At 42.6% G+C, this 16,413-nt stretch overlaps 1 protein-coding gene across 1 annotated transcript in view; it reads right to left on the bottom strand.

The window, feature by feature from the left end:
- Window positions 1-5,967, bottom strand: part of BTBD9 (BTB domain containing 9) — a 471,085-nt gene extending 465,118 nt beyond the window's left edge. Inside the window, exon 1 of the mRNA XM_023212708.2 lies at window positions 4,602-5,967. The gene's annotated coding sequence lies outside the window, so the exon portion shown is untranslated. The remainder of the gene's footprint in view (window positions 1-4,601) is intronic.
- Window positions 5,968-16,413: the final 10,446 nt, after the last annotated feature.

Here is a 16,413-nt window from a genome sequence, read left to right as displayed (position 1 = left end):
AGATGGAGTCTCACTCTGTGTCACCCAGGCTGGAGTGCAGTGGCCTAATTTCGGCTCACTGCAATGTCCGCCTCCCACCACACCCAGCTAATTTTTGTATTTTTAGTAGAGACAGGGTTTCACCATGTTGGCCAGGCTAGTCTCAAACTCCTGACCTCAAGTGATCCACCTGCCTTAGCCTCCCAAAGTGCTGGCATTACAGGTATAAGCCACCACACCTGATCACCTCCAGCTCTTCCTAATGCATTTTCAAATTTTAGAACTACTACAGTTTGCATGTGTCCTCCATGTGTTAGAGGAGACTTGATTCCCCAATGCAACAGTAGTGAGTGGTGGGATCTTCAGTGATTAGGCCATGAAGACTCTTTTCTCATGAATGAATGACTGCCAACAGAGTGGGAATAGGTTCACACTATGAGTTCAGCCCCCTTCCCTCTCTCTCTTACCCATGTGATGTTGATGTCTTCTGCCACGTTATCACGCAGCAAGAAGGCCCTCACCAGATACTGGCACATTGATCTTAGACTTCCCAGCCTCCAGAACCATTAGGAAATAAATTTCTGTTCTTTATAAATTAACCAGCCCGTTCTTTATAAATTAAACTTAGATCAGTTCTTGTCTTAGTTTTGTGCTGCTATTATGAAACATAAAATATGAAATAGCAGCACAAAACAAACTAAGACAAGAACTGATCCAAGTTTAAACACTGATTTAAATGTCCAAAAGTTCCATTCACCATCTTTTCCAGTTCTCACTCTCTATTTTTCTGGGGTTGGGCCCTCATCTACTATCTCTACCCCATTACTACTACTAACAATAACAGCAACAGCTGCCATTTATTATATTCAGCATTTATAAGACAGGCATTGTGTTAATCACTGTGCACATAGTACCTTTCTTAATTTCCACTACAATTCTTTAATTCAGATAAGAAGCCTAGGCTTAGAGAAGTTACATAACTTACCCAAGGTCAGCCAACCAATAAAGAACGTAACAGAGATCTGACCTGCCATCTTCCTAACTCCAAAGTCCACTAAGTTAACTACTATACTAACATGCCTCCTAGAAGGTTGCTACTCCCATAACCTCAGCGGTCATCTATATTACAATTGTCCCTAACCATCTCATAAACTCTGAAGTAGAATTTCCAGTTACTTAGTAGATCTCTCCTTTTAAACTCCCCACAGAAACCTCAGAATTAACACTGCCATTATTTCTTCTCTCCTTTTCAAACCTGTCCCTCTTCCTGTGATTTCTAACTTAATGTCATCATAAGCAAACAATTGCTCAAACTAGACATATTATCTTTGACTTCTCACTCTCCCTTACCTTTAGCTGGTCATAAATGTAGAGATTTTAACATCTAAAAATGTCTCCAAAATCTATCCATACCCATTGTCCAACATTTCTCACCTACATTCTAGTCTCCCTGCCTCTCCACTCTTAATGCAATCTGTACATGCACTGTCAACTTTCTGATTACTCTACCTTCTATGGCTCTCCACTGCCAATGGATGGAATGAGTCTAGACTTCTTAAGATGAAGTAGAAGACCCCCTTATAATTTGGCTTCAAAAATAGCTTCCTGTCTCATCACTTCTGCCATGCAATAAGAAGTGATTAGGCCTTCATGAATGGATTAATGCCATTATAGCAGGAATGGGTTCATAATCTCAAGAATGGGTTCTTGAGTTCAGCCCTCTTCCCTCTCTCTTGCCCACGAGAAACAACTCAAGATATTTCCAAAAGTGCCATTTAATTTTAATCTTCAGTAACTTTGCTTATGTTGGCCCCCCTGCCTGGAATGCTCTCTTCCCCCTCCACATGTGGCAAAATTTTATTTAACCCTCAGAGCTAAGCTCCATCCCCTTCTTTTCAGCATGTTCCCTATCAAATTTTTCTCCAGCCAAAGTGCTCTACTCCCCCAGCACATTATTCATTCCAAAAGTGATTTAATTTGTCATAGCATATAATGGTTAGTGGTTTATCTCTTCTGATGAACACTTAGTATGCTGAGGATATTCTGTGTCTTAACCACTTCGTCTTCCCAGCACCCAACAAAGTGTCTAGCCATAGCCAGCACCCAGTAAATATTTGCTGAGTTGTTAAATAATGCAGCATTTGTAGGTGTAACTTTACATATCTTGGTTAGCAATTCAACTTCAGGTTTACATACCACTAAAAAGAATTTTCACATAACAGAAGATGTTATAAATAAAGACCAAGGGTTCCATATTCAGCAGCAGTGTCTTTAATTATTCAAAAATCTCTTTTGTCCATATTTTTAAGCATCGTTCATCAGAAAGACTCCTTTCCAACTAACATTTGTATTTTTTACAGGATCAGCAGTAAAGACAAACCTCAGAGAGATAATCCCAAGCAAAACCATGTCACTGAGTGTGATTGGATGACTACTGGTACATCATTTCAGTCAATTTCCAAAACAACGGCCCAAGTACATCAGGTAGATTTTAGAAATGAAGACATGCACCACTGACTACCTAAAATACATGCACATTAGTGAAGCATCGATTCCAATTAGTAATTGAAATCAAAAGTACATTAACAACCTGATATTGGTTCAAGAGTAATATCCTTTACTTTCAAGTAAGGATAACACTTATTCTTGTCAAAGACTAGACTCTGATTAATACAACCTCTATCCCACCTTACAAGAAGGTTCTATCTTGTTAACAGTGGGATGCTGATAAGCCCACCTTAGTCCTTAACACTTTGCCTTCCCAACCTGCTAAGCCATCTCTCTCCAGTATTCCCCTATAAGAGACGTTCTGCTCCAGTTACCAGGCATAAAAGTTGTCTTGGTATATCCTCCAGCAACCAAATTCACATTATTATTTCCTTAGTCCCTGGTTTATTTCTTAATTCAAATTTTACACTTCTTTCAGAGAGCAAGTCAAATCTTACCTCTTTCAAAGAGTTCCCTAACTCAGCCTACACATCCTATCTTTTCTGATTTCCTACCACATTTATAGTCCTCAAAGAGCACTGGTTACATGTTACTTAACTTGGTTTTATAATTATTTTATATATCTCCTAGCTAGACTACTGCTCTCAAAGGAAAAAAAAAAAGGTCTTCTATGTCATTTTTCACTCCATAATCCTCCTCCCACACCTATCATGATACTGGGCAGACAGAGGCACATTTATTAAGTACTTAATGGACTGAACTAAATGCTTTCTATATATAGATACATCACTTGAGCATAGTGTGCTACATAACAAATATCCATTGCATGCCTACTCTGTGGCAGGCACGTTTTTCCTATGTGTTAGACATAGGGCAAGGAGGAAGACACAGATGACTCCTGTCCTAAAAGCTATTATAGTGCAAGGAGGAAGACACTTTGAATTCCGAGTAATCTAGTAAGTGTTACAAAGCAAGGTTATGACTGGTTCCAAGAGGTAACATACTTTATAGATCCTCAGTTATGAAACGGAATCAAAGAATTTTAGACCTAAATGAGAACCTTGAACTTATTTTCCTCAATCCTCTTGCACAAAACATTACATTTCAGTACAGTCTATCTTTTCACTGGTTCTACACATTGCCTTAATCAACAGAAAGAAAAGACTGGCTTCTTCCCTGTCTCCAATACTCCTCGCTCCTAAGTATGGTAACCACAACCCCATACACCTACCCATTATAGAGTCCAGAGCACTGAGAAGAGAGCACTGGGCTGAGGATGAGCTACACCTTTACACTCTGGGTTCTCCCATCATCAACACTTTCCAGCCCACACAGTGAACAGAATCCCTATTTTCTGCCCAGAAAACAGCAACCTGTACTGCCTTTAGGAAAAACAAACAAAACATGCTTCCATACTTCCTTGGACCTACTAATAACAAAAGCACAACACGGTTCTGGGAAATACAGCAAGATATTTGAGTCTATGAGGAAGTAACAAATGAGGATGCCTATCAGCACCTTGGTCTCAAACTCTGTAGCAACAATGTACTAAAACGCCAAGGAAACACATGCACATACGTGTGAAGTTAGAAACTCTAGGCAACGGGTTGGCTGCCCCGGATATATACTGACAGGTCGCCCTCCCTAGGACGTGGGTGTGTCTGACGCCGCACGCAGGCACTGATTCACAACTCTCTCCATAACAACCAGCTCCTACTCAGAGGCTGGCCAGGACAGGGGAGATGAGGGCCCCAGCAGTCCCAAACTTTCCGAACCCCCACCCGGGGTCAAGGGTTTCGCCTCCTCTCAGTCCCAGGCAACGTCGTCTCAGACAGGATACGAGGCTGCTAGCGAACCTGGGCTGCTCCTGATTCGAACTCCTCTCTTTGGGAGGCTGGTAGAGCCACCCCGAACCACCGAGACATCTACTTCCTACTACACCTTCTTGGACTGCGAGCCTTCCCCGGCCCCGGGATACGCTCTCCAGGGCACTGGGGCCCAGGAACTGACCCTCTTCAGGCCCCGTCCCAGCTCCTTCCCCGCCCCCGGAAAAAGCGGCGGAGGGGCGGGGAGCTGTGCGCGCGGATACGGCGGGGCCGCGCGTCCCCGAGCCCCGGGTCCGCGCAGCAGGTGCGGCCAGGCCGCACCTCCCCTGCAAGGACCCGGCTACTCACCCCAACGATGTTCGTCTGCGACCTAGCAGCCGGCACAGACGCCTCTTCCGCCCGCTCCGCACCCCCCTCTTCGCCACCGCCCCCTTCGCCGCTGCCGTGGCCGCCGTCCTCGCCGCCGCCCCGGCTGCCGCGGCGCGCGTCCGCTTTCACGCACTCCGCCGTGGCCGCGCACGCGCCACTGCGCGGTGGCGTCACTTAGCAACCGATCGACCGCGGGCTGCTGGATCCCGGGGTGCAGGCCTAGAAAGTCGCCTGAGGCGGCTTTGGCGGCTTTTCCGCACCGGCTCTAACCGCTGCCCCTCCAGAGCAGGGGGCCCCAGGGTGTGGCTGCCCTACCGGCACCTGGCTCCGGGGTAAGTCGCGTCACCGCACGTCACTGTATGGCGTCACCGGCGCGCGTCACTACGGATGGGAAGGTCCTGGGCGCCTGTGGAGTGATCTTGTCCGGACCGCCGCAGACCCTATCGGCAAGTTCTTGGAGGTGCAGGAAGGTTCTCCAAGGAGTAGGACCGGAAAGGGCTGAGAGCGCGGTTAACGTCGAGGCTGCTAAGTGACGGTTGTTAACTTCGCAGCAGGGTGTGACTGTCCCAGCCTTGACTCTCAGTTTCCTTTCTCTGTAAATGGGCATAATAATACCGGTCCAGCCTACGCTGGAGAATTGTGAGGTGAAAATGAAATAAGGTATGCAAAGGTACTTTGTAAGTATAAAGCGTATTTGACTTGGTGGCTCACGCCTGTAATCCCAGCACTTTGGGAGGCCGAGGTGGTCGGATCGCTTGAGCTCAGGAGTTCGAGACCAGCCTGGGTAACATAGTGAAACCCCGTCTCTACAAAAAAGACAAAAACTAGATGGGCATGATGGCGCGCGCCTGTGGTCACAGATACTCGGGAGGCTGAGGTGGGAGGATCGCTTGAACCTGGGGAGTTCAAGATTGCAGTGAACGGTGATCGCGCCGCTGCACTCCAGCCTCTGCAGTGAGAGCAAGACACTGTCTCAAAAAATAAGTTTATCTATCTAGATAGATAAGAGTCCTAGAAATCCGGGTGCAGGTCTGACTCTAGCTGATATAGGAGAGTCAGTTATCCCCGGCGCTGGAGCAAGGTAGGGGATCACCCGTGCAGGTGTTGGAGGAGACAGATTGGGAAGGACTTAAGTCCAGGCAAAAGCAGCTTCAGGAGTAAAAGTAGAAAGTGAAAATGGTCAGGAAAAGCAAGGCTTGGGGCAGGGAGACCCATTTTTAGGCCATTGCAGTACTCCAGACAAGTGATAAGAACATTAAGGCATTGGCAGTGGGAATAGAGGAGGGGATAGATGTTAGCGCCATTAAGGTGGTAGAATTCACAGCACTGAGTGGGGATAAATGAGTAGGCCAGGTTTCTAGCATGAGTGCTGAGGTAGACAGTGGTAACATTTAGCAAGATGGCAAGCTACATGAGTCTTGATTATCCACAGGTGTCTAAGTTACTATTAGAGATAGTGATGGTGACATTCCTTAGGAGGGTGACCAGATATGTGGAGTATGATGATGAGTTCAAATATGGATATGTTTGTTGGGGAAACATTTACTCTCCATTCACAATGTCTTCCTTCCATATGGAATGACATCTGTTAGTGTAATACTCTCCTGGCTTCTCACTGTACCTGTCCCCAATTCACTCTTCCCTAGAGGAGTGACTTCCTGGTTGGTGAACTTAAATGGGAGAAACTAGACATGTGACATCTATCCCATTCTTTTTCTCTTAAAAGATAACAGTCTTCAGGGAACTATCCTGATGTTCTTTTCCATTTCTCCTGGAGCAGGGCCTATGGGTAGGGACAAGGGTGCCTAGTCCAGGGCTACAAAGAAAGTATATGTATTTAATTCCAGAGTTTGGCTTAGGAAGCTGTCTGTCCACAGGTGATATTTAATACCAGCTTTGTCAGTTGTGTTACACAGAATAATGATCCCCCCACACACACACCAAAAAAAAAAAAAAAAAGATGACCACACCCTGATACTCAGAACTTGTGAATATATTATATTATGTGGCAAAAGGGACTTTGCAGATATGACTAAATGATGCATCTAGAGAGATTATCCTGGATTGTCTGACTGGGCTGGAGGCAGGAGGGTCAGAGTCAGAGAAGATGTGATGATGGAAGCAGAGGTCAGACAGATTTGAAGATGCTATACTGTTGGCTTTCAAGATGGACCCAAGGAATGCAAGCAAATTGTAGAAGCTGGAGAAGGCAAGGAAATGGATTCTTCTCTAGCACCCTAGGAACACAACCCTGCCAACACGTTGATTTTAGGACTTCTGACTTCTAGAACTGCAAGATGATAAACTTGTATGTTTTAAGGTACCAGGTTTGTGCTAACTTGTTACAACAGCAGTAGGAAACTAATACAGTCAGCAGTAAAGATAATAGTTGGTTTCCTGCAGCTTTCTCCATTACCTGGAAACGAAGGGTACAATTCAGCACCTTCAGAGACTATAGCAATATGACTGTGACCTGATGGAGGGAACCTCCACATCTGAAGAAAAATGTCCAATAAACACTCAAACTATACAGGTCTATGAGTGAGGAAAGAGGTTGAGTTAAAATAGATTTGGAAGAAATAAATTTATAATTGGTAATTTAAGCCCGAGGCATGGATGAGATCAATCAGGGAGAAAATACAGAAGACATAATAAGGAGAGGCAAGGATAGGGCCCCTGGGGAGCACTAACTTTAAAAGGAGGTACAGATGATCAGAAGCCCAAAGTCTGAGGAGGAATGGCCAGAGAGAAAAGGAGAATTAGGTGAGCCTAATGCCTCTGAAGCCAAGCAAGCAAGATGGAGAGGGGTCAACAGAGTCAGAGACCACAAATAGGCCCAGTATATCAAGAACTAGAAAGCATTCACTGGATTTAGCAACAGAAAAGTGGTTGGTAACCAACAATAGCAAACTTCAGTGGTATAGTAGAGATACATACTAAATCACTGAGATCTGAAAGGCAGACCAATATAGTGGATTGGCTTCTGGACTGGTTTGATGGGAGTTTCGAGGTTCTAGTCTTGATTCTGGCCATTAACTAGCTAGGTAACTTTGAACAAATCCCTCAGCTATTCCAGGCTTTGGTTTTCTCATCTGGCAAAGGGTGGGATCCAGCTGAGTCTATAATTTTCACATTAATTGCTAGATAATCCCCCAATTTTATTTATTTTTTTGTCATATTTGATTCAATACTTTTATTTCTTTTTATTTTTGAGACAGCGTCTTGCTCTGTTGCCCAGTCTGGAGTACAGTGGTGCAATCTTGGCTCACTGCAACCTCAACCCCCTGGACTCAATCACCCCAATTTTATATCAGACTCACTTGCTTATAACAGTATACTTCAAATCCTTCTCAGACCATTTTTCAACCATTAAGAATCAGTATATTACATGCCAGCTTCTGTCCTAGATACTATGGCTATGACACAGTTTTCAAGGAACTCACAATTTGGAGAGAGAGAAATACTAAGTACATAACTAATTGTCATAGTTCTTTTTAAAAAAATAATAATAATAAGGCCAGGCGTGGTAGCTCATGCCTATAATCCTAGCACTTTAGGAGGCGGAGGTGGGTGGATCACCTGAGGTCAGGAGTTCGAGACCAGCCTGACCAATATGATGAAAACCCATCTCTACTGAAAATACAAAAATTAGCCGGGCATGGTGGCATGCCCCTGTATCCCAGCTACTCGGGAAGCTGAGACAGGAGAATCATTTGAATCCGGGAGGCAGAGGTTGCAGTGAGCCAAGATCACGCCATTGGACTCCAGCCTGGGCAACAAGAGTGAAATTCCATCTAAAAAATAAATAAATAAAAAATAAAAATAAATAAAAATTTAAAATAATAAGGTAGACCTGGTTGTGGTGGGTCATGCCTGCAATCCCAACGCTTTGGAAGACCAAGTCAAAATATCTGTTTTAGCAGATAGGGACAAAGTTTAAATAATTTGGCCGAGGTCATAGTAGAACAAGATTTAGACCCAGCACAAGCATCCTTTTTCCAAGAAACCTTTCCTCAGGCCCTTAGTTGGTTTAAGTGCCCTCTCTCTGTACTATTGCACATTCACACACATTTATTTTAGCATTGACTTTAATAATAAGGATGTTTACCATGTACAAGTTAACATAGTACCTGTACCTATGTTACCTATGTTTGTCTTGTAGGCATTAGTTCATTTAAGCCTCATAACTGCCCTTTGAAGTAGGTGATATTATTCACAATATTTTATAAAACAGGAAGCCAAGGCATAGAAAGGTTAAGTAATTACTCAAGGTACAATTAATAAGTAATAAAGCTAGGATTCAAATCCATGCTTTTAACCCCCAGGCTTCATACTGTGTACCCTTTCCCTTATACTGAGGAATTCTAGAAGGCATAGTTTACAGGTTGTTGTGTGTGATATCACTCTGTGTTCCTCATATGAACACAAGAGAATTGTCTCTCTGAGCCACGAGTCATGAAATATTTGGCTACCCTTGAATAACTGATGTGTTTTCTCTTTATAGGCAATGTGAATTATATAACTGGCTGTTTTTCCCTTTTCACTTTGCCAAGAAGCTCTGAGTAAATTTGTTGGCTCAGCGTTTGTAAGTGGGTGAATTGCCCTGCATATCTGTATTCTGTTGCTTTGAAATTTTTTAAAGAAAAATAATGTAAACTTTTATTTATTTTCCAAATTGTTGACAATGTACAATAATAATTTTTACAATTAGAAAAATAAACTTTAGGCCAGGCACGGTGGCTCAAGCCTGTAATGCCAGCACTTTGGGAGGCCAAGACGGGCGGATCACGAGGTCAGGATATCGAGACCACCCTGGCTAACACGGTGAAACCCCGTCTCTACTAAAAAATACAAAAAACTAGCTGGGCGAGGTGGCGGGCGCCTGTAGTCCCAGCTACTCGGGAGGCTGAGGCAGGAGAATGGCGTAAACCCAGGAGGTGGAACTTGCAGTGAGCTGAGATCCGGCCACTGCACTCCAGCCTGGGCGACAGAGCGAGACTCCGCCTCAAAAAATAAAAAAGAAAGAAAAATAAACTTTGTTCTTAAAATAATGTTTGCAGCTTCAAATAATTTCTCATACTTTGAATAAGAGCTGGTTTCAGGTTAAGTTGCATGAGTTAAATATAGAATCCAGGTTCATATAAAACCAAGACTTCTATATGACCTGGAAAGTCCAGATCAATAGAATTGTTCAGACAGATCAAAAAATATTTTAAGTGGCATAAAATAGTTGTAGCCCTTCTTGTTTTTAACTTATGTCTAAGTAATTTGAAACCACTTTTAGGTTATTTGGACACATGCTCCCTTGCTTTAGAAATTAAAAAACCCATGATCTTCCTATATGCTGATGATATTTTATTATAATAAACTTTATAGCTGATCTTGTTGCTCACCATTTGTCAGAAAGGATGGATCAAGATCACCTGTTCCAAAACTGAAATAATTTTGGGGGGCACATGTCCTCAAATTTAATTGGCTTAGATCCAGTAACTAAATACCACATTAATTTATTTACTTAAGGGTATGTTTTGCAAGTAATTCTTCCAGGTAGATTTACTGGCCAGCCACTTTGCTAAAAGCCATATATTTCATGGGAGCATTAGTTAGATTTTCCTACAGTCAGAGTGAGCAACTGCTCATTTCTTCTTTGAAAAATTTCAATCCAAATCTTGATCATTCTCCAACAGAGCATTCTAAAGCCTAAACGGCCCAGGCAGGTGGGTAAGTACTCTGAACTCAGCCCAGCAGATTGTTACCATGTGGTATGAGCATCCAAGGTTGCCAGATTTGAAAACTGTTGACCTCTAAATATTGGTAACTAATGGGAATTTTTTTTAAAGAAAAGAAAAACATGACTTGTCTGTGAGTTTGTAGACCTCTTGCTCTGTTGAATGGAACTTGATGGTCTTGAACACTGATTTTTTTCATATTTTTGAAGAGTTGTTTAAGGAAAATCCTGGGTTGCCTGCAGGGGCTCTGTCTGTTCACTACCATATGGAGAGGAATGTTCCTATTTAGGTGAGAATCTTAATGGGGTGACTCACTCGTCACAAAAGGCTGTCAGCCCTCTACCGTCTGCTGATTAGATTACTGAATTCTAAACAGTGTGTATCTGGCTTTAGTCAGCCACACAATATTAGCTGGTCCATCAAGACACTGCATACCTGACCATACTGTCCTGAGCATACAAACAGAAATCTTCCCCACCCACAACCAGGAGTGTTTTCATGGCTTGTATTTTGAGTATTGTATCTTCTGCCTATGTTAAGCAATTCTGGAAGAGACAACTCCACAGAGCCCACCAGTGCATTGTGTGGGCAAATAGGCAAAGCTTCCCCTCTGCCCTCTGAAGGTGTGCTGAAAGTGAACCAACGATATGCAGATCAGGAGAAAAGGGTATACAAATGTATTAATGTGCACAAGCACAGGGGAATCACAGGAGAATGATTACCCAGTAACACAATGAGGCCCAGATGCTTATATACCCTTCTTCATAAGAGAAGGAGAGATGGGGGAGATGTGGTAATTTTAAGGGACAGTAAGTTATTTTTAGGAAGAATAAATGGCTCCAATGCTCAGGCAATGGTTAGTAAATGATTCTCTCTGGGAATTAAGTGGGAAGGGAAAAGGGATGATAGTTTGGTACAAGGTTTGGACTTCACGTATGGTGTTTAATTTTCAGTCTCCCTCTGATGTGAGGTTTAATCTCTAGTTAATGAAATTTCAGGGAGGGGATCAAAGGCAATTATGTTTCTCTTTGGTGGGTCCAATTTATAGGTATATAAGGGAACTAAAGAGAAGAACCTCATCCTGAGCTTTAGGAGAGATAAGATTGGAGATGGGGTGTGGGTGAAGGAGTGTCAGATTTTGAAGCTGCTTCTTTAGTACTTCAAAGTGCCATATATTGGGGTATCCTTTTCTAAGCTCCAATAGCTTTTACTATAGGATTGTTATTGTGCACTTTATCACATGAAAATTTCTTTCAGAGCTAAGTATCATGAAGTGCTTGGCTACTCTTGAATAACTGATGGTCCTGCTTACAGCAAGTGAATTGTGTAACTGGGTATGTGTTCCTTTTCACCTTAGCTGCCATTAAGCTCTGAGTCAAATGTGTGGCTCCATTTTAGTGCCTGAGTAGAAACCTGTGGTCTGTGTATCTGCATTCTGATTTGTTTTCTACTGGTACTGAACCTGGTACTTAAGTTTGGGTTTTCTCCTTGTCTGGTTTATCTATAATTTCTTTTCCTTTTTCTGAGACGAAGTCTCGCTCTGTTGCCTGGGCTGGAGTACAATGGTGCGATCGCAGCTCACTGCAACCTCCGCCTGCTGGGTTCACGCAATTCTCCTGCCTCAGCCTCCCAAGTAACTGGGATTATAGGTTCACACCACCTCACCTGGTTAATTTTTTGTATTTTTAGTAGAGACGGGGTTTCACTATGTTGGCCAGACTGGTCTTGAACTCCTGACCTTGTGATCTGCCCACTTCGGCCTCCTAAAGTGCTGGGATTACAGGCGTAAGCCACTGCACCCAGCCGGTTTATCTATAATTTTCTACATTCTGTTTATAATTTCACTAGCCACTTCAAGTTGTTTGTGAAAAACCTAGGAAAATGAGTGGTAAATATGCTTATGATGACTTTCTGATTCCTAGTCCCTTGCCCTCACTTCAGGCAAAAGTTAAAACTTATACACCTGGCCAGGCACGGTGACTCACACCTGTAATCCCAGCACTTTGGGAGGCTGAAGCAGGCAGATCATCTTGAGGCCAGGAGTTTGAGAGCAGCCTGGCTAACATAGTGAAACCCCGTCTCTACTAAAAATACAAAAATGAGCCAGGCATGATGTGTGTACCTATAATCCCAGCTACTTGGGAGGCTGAGGCACAAGAATTGCTTGAGCCTGGGAGGCAGAGGTTGCAGTGAGCTGAGATTGTGCCACTGCATTCCAGCCTGGTGACAAAGCAAGACTCTTCTCAAAAAAAAAAAAAAAACTTATACACCCTTCTCTGCTGATAAGAATATATCTTGTTTATGAGTTCTCCAGCATTTTACATAAGATAAATAGAGCTAAAATAATGAATTGTCTTTTAATATTATTGCAACTCTGCAGTATGTCATTCTCTTAACTTTGCTTTTTTTTTTTTTTTTTCCTGAGGGAGATGGATAGGTGAAGTAATGGTTGACAAGCATAAGTGGGAAGCTTCAAGTCCCAGGTTCTCCCATCAAATCATTTTCTCACAATCTCGCTCAGTATTCTCTTCTAGTAGGCCATAATTTGAAGGATTAGCTCTCTATATATCTAATCTAAATCCTACTCCTTGTTTTAAATTCTTTTTGATTTCAAATATTAATGATCTGGTAGTATTCACTAGGGTATCTATTTCCACATACTTTCTTTAACTGAAGGTACATGGAAGATTCTAAAGCGGGATTCATTGTTCTCTTAATACATCTTTTATATTTGTTAAGCTGAAAGCAGAAAGGTAACTGAGTGCTATGACTATTCTTAGGCATTATCATCAACACCAATGTGTCTATGATTTAATATTTTAATACTGTACTTATCGAAAATTGGACAGTAAAAGTTGCTTTGTAAATGTAAGGTAAACATTTCAAATATACTATAATTTTTATAGTTGTATATTTGTAGTTTTTCATTGCTTAATATACCCTGAACCAAAACAAACAACAACAAAAGAAACAAACAAAAAAACACACACAAAAATAGCCTAGGTTATTTCCTCCTTCAGTTTTCATTACTTGGCTATTTTGTGCCAGGCACAGAGGGGATACAGAGATGGAAGATACAGTTTCTGATCTAAAGGAGCTAACAGTCTAGAACTGCACTGTCCAGTATGGTAGCCTCTAGTCACATGTGGCCATTTTAAATTAAATTAAAAATCCAGTTTCTCAGTCACACTAGCCACATTTCAAGAAGTTAATAGTGGGCAGGCACTGTGGCTCACACCTATAATCCCAGCACTTTGAGAAGCCGAGGCCATAGGGTTGCTTAATCCCTGGAGTTTGAGACAAGCTTGCCAAAATAGTGAGACCCCCTGTCTGCAAAAGTAAATAAATAAATAAATAATAGTGGGGCACGGTGGTGTGTGCCTCTAGTCTAAGCTACTTGGAAGGCTGAGGTGGGAAACTCGCTTGAGCCCAGGAATTTGAGGCTGCAGTGAGCCGAGATCGCACCATCGCCCTCCAGCTCAACCAACAGAAGGAGACCCCATCTCAAAAAAGAAAAAAAATTGTCAATAGCTACTGTATTGGACAGTGCATGAACACAACATTTCTATTACTGCAGAAAGTACTTTTGGATTGTGTTGGTCTGAAAGTCGTATGAAAATCAGACACGCAAAGTAGGGCAAGGCAATTTCAAACAGAAAGATCTTGTGTGAAGTATGCATAAGAATGACTTGGGGGGCATGTTGATTCCTACTGCCAGATATTCTCATTTAAGGGGTACCAGGAGAGCCTGGTTTTTAAAAAAAATACCCGAGGTGATTCTGATGCATAAGGTATGTGGACTACACAGAAAAATCATGTAGGGTAAGTGGCAATCGCCTACTAGAATGATTCTGAACTTCCCACTTAAATGGCATCTGGTGCTTGAGCCAATCTAATTTTGACTTAGCCAGATAAGAATGCTGTGAGTACATATGTACCTCAAGTGTTGTAGAGCATTTTGTACTCTTTTAGGTGTCTAAAGATTATAAGTGTCTTTGTCATGTACATTTTGAATACTTAAAAAGGATATGTTTCAGTCAGGATAGGCTAGGTTATGCAACAGTAAAAACCCCAAAAACATCAATGTATTTTTCCAAAAGGGAAAAAGGGAACTCTAGAGGATTTCACACTAACAATAGTCCAGAAAAGACAGACAGCACTTCTCACAATTCATGTCAGAACTCAACACAGAACCAACCCTAACAAAGCCAGAACGTGCAGTCCTACCATGTGTTCAAAAGAGAAACAGAACCAAATAAGAGTGAGCAGCACCCATGATTACCACAGTGATGGTAAAGGAAATAATGGTGATCGTGCTGCAAGACAGATGAGACCTCCAGACATATATAGTGGTGGTGAATGGCAGAGACGTGTAGGACTAGGATGAGTTTTAGAGAAATTCTTGGCTGAGAGAAAGAAGCCAAGATGAAATGACAAAGAACTGGAGGTTGAGTTAGAGTGTTTTGTAGACAAACACCCTTGACTACCTCTCTCTTTAAAAGAAAAGCTTGATCCTGAAAGGGATCTTAATCCAAGGTTTTGGGTTTTGTTTTTTGGTTTTGTTTTGTTTTGTTTTGTTTTTTGAGATAGGGTCTCGCTGTGTCACCCACGTCAGAGTGCAGTAGTGCAATCACAGCTCACCACAACCTCAACCCTCTGGGCTCAAGCAATCCTCCTGCCTCAGCCTCCCGAGTACCTGGGACTGCAGGCATGCACCACTGTGCCCAGCTAATTTCTTTTAAATTATTATTTGTAGAGATGAAGTCTCATTCTGTTGCCCAGGCTCGTCTGGAACTCCTGGGCTCCTGCCTCTGCCTCCCAAAGTGCTGAGATGATAGACGTGAGCCACCATGCCCAGCCTGAAGCTCTGGGTTCTTGACAGGGTGATGTAAAATATTATGATATAGGCAAAGGGGCACATCTGTAAGCTGACAGTACTATGTCAGAGAAGTATCAAAGAGCCAGCAGTCTCAGAAGAGTCCTACTTCTGTCTAATCTGGGGAGAAGAATGTTCAGTCCAATGCTACCTGAAGGGCCCCGGGGAGTAGACCCTGGTGTACAGGGAGAAAAGTAGCTCCAGGAGAAGCCATTTATTTCCACTGATAGCAGGAGTCAGCTATTCTGGGTTTTGATGTTTTTGTCTGTTTGCTTGTTTGTTTGTTTTGGTCTTGATTTACTTTCTTCAAGCTGTTGAATGCCCCTATGTATGACTGATTTTTCTAATGTCTGCACACATCAGTGTGTGTGTATCTAAACTGTATAACTCATAAATATTCAGTGACTCACCTTGTAAAAGATTTCACTCTCTTGCTGTAGTGAAGCAAAATCATGTGAACACTAATTTTGGTCAGTGAAATGTAAATGAAACTAATGTGTACTAGTTCTAGCTGAAGCTTCTATGCTCTCTGTTCCTCTACCAAGATGCCCAACAGTGTTCCAGAAAAAAAACTGTGCCATTGATTGTAGCTGAGACCCTCAGTGGCCTCTGTAGTGTGAGGAGAAATAAATCTTTGTTGTTGTAAGCCACTGATTTGGGGGATCATTGTTACTGTAGCATAACCTAGCCCATATTAACCAATATTATGTGGATTCTGTCACCATCTGTGCAGATTATGCCATTGAGATCCATCAGGCAATGGTGAATTAGAATGAAAAATAAAGGAGAAATGTATGTTCCAAAATACTGTTTTATAATGATAAAAAGCTAAATGAAGAAGATATAATTGAACCGGGCGCAGTGGCTCACGCCTGTAATCCCAACACTTTGGGAGGCCGAGGCGGGCAGTCACCTGAGCTCAGGAGTTCAAGACCAGCCTGGACAACATAGTGAAACCCCGTCTCTACTAAAAATACAAAAATTAGCCAGGCATGGTGGTGCATTCCTGTAATCCCAGCTACTCAGGAGGCTGAGGCAGGAGAATCGCTTGAACCCGGGAGGCAGAGGTTGCAGTGAGCCAAGATCGCACCACTGCGCTCCAGCCTGGGTGACAGAGCGAGACTTTGTCAAAAAAAAAAAAAAAAAAAAAAAAGGGAAACTGAGAAACTGGGGATGGAGGTAGATA

This window comes from Piliocolobus tephrosceles, chromosome 5, assembly GCF_002776525.5.
Source record: "Piliocolobus tephrosceles isolate RC106 chromosome 5, ASM277652v3, whole genome shotgun sequence".
NCBI classification, from domain to species: Eukaryota; Metazoa; Chordata; class Mammalia; order Primates; family Cercopithecidae; genus Piliocolobus; species Piliocolobus tephrosceles.
This window is presented reverse-complemented; position numbering and strand designations above follow the sequence as displayed.